The sequence below is a fragment of the Agrilus planipennis genome, unplaced genomic scaffold, assembly GCF_000699045.2.
Source record: "Agrilus planipennis isolate EAB-ADULT unplaced genomic scaffold, Apla_2.0 scaffold882, whole genome shotgun sequence".
Lineage (NCBI taxonomy): Eukaryota > Metazoa > Arthropoda > Insecta > Coleoptera > Buprestidae > Agrilus > Agrilus planipennis.
The window spans coordinates 3,295-4,444 of record NW_020439534.1 but is presented as its reverse complement, the minus strand read 5'-3'; positions in this window follow the sequence as shown (position 1 = coordinate 4,444).

The window sequence follows — 1,150 nt, the reverse complement described above, 5'->3', positions numbered from 1 at the left end:
ACACAATTTGTTTCCTAGTTCCTTAAGAATTTAAATGCGGATGTGGGACTAACAGGAAATTTCTCATAACTTTAAGGAAACTCAGTAAAGATATAAGAATATTTATTATTATCGGTACACATAAATAAACATTTTTAATTAATTGGTAAATTGGTATTGTGTATTAGAAAACAACAAGCTGTGTAAACAAATAATTTTACAGTTTTGCATATCTAATTGTATCAGTTGCTTTTACTATTACTTTTGTAATTCTCTTTCATCTCTTCTCATATTAGTTACTACCTATAATAATGATTTTTTATAATTAATAAGTGGCTAAGTACATTCTACACTGTTGAAAGTTAACGTTCTTAATAAAGTTCCTTGACTTATATTTAAGTTGCTTTTTATCACTGTTTAGAATCAATGTTCCATTGTGAAATTTGAAAGGTAAGCGATTTTTTTTAAGAATAGCACAGAATGCGCTTCATAGTCTATTAATAAAGCGTCAGTAACTTTTTTGAGTGCTTGTAGTATTTTTCTACCAAAAGGATTAATTAATTATGTTAGGTCCTATTATTATTTGAATAAAATTTATTGAGAGAAAATTTTGTGTATTTTTTCTTAATATATTTTTTTTCTATAAACAAATTAATGTTATGTGTGTAGAACAACAGGTGTACAATATGTAGTATTTACCTATATGTGTAGAAAGTTATTCGCATCTAATCCATATTTTAGTGAGTTTAGCATTTATTATTTATTCAGTACCAGAAGGCATAAATAGAGGAAAGTCTATTATTTAATCATCAAGAGAACATAACGTGTTATACAATGGGTCAGTTATGGTTAATAATTCATTGAAATTATTATTAAAGGAAATGAGATCATGAAACCAATTTATTTTTCCTAAATGTCACCAGAAGTAATACTGTTCGCGGATTAATAAAATAATTATTATAAACGAATCAAATAGATCGCTTTCTAATAAATGCAAGTGAGAGTAAGAATCACCAATGGAATTACTAATGAAATGAGACTTAACGACAATCCGCATCCTGTAATTTCAGTTTTTTACCACTCATGAGTTTAACGTTTTTTACAGATTAAAATGTTTCTTAGTTTTTAGTAAGAAACTGACCTTTATAGCCTAGTGTTATGGTTAAAACTG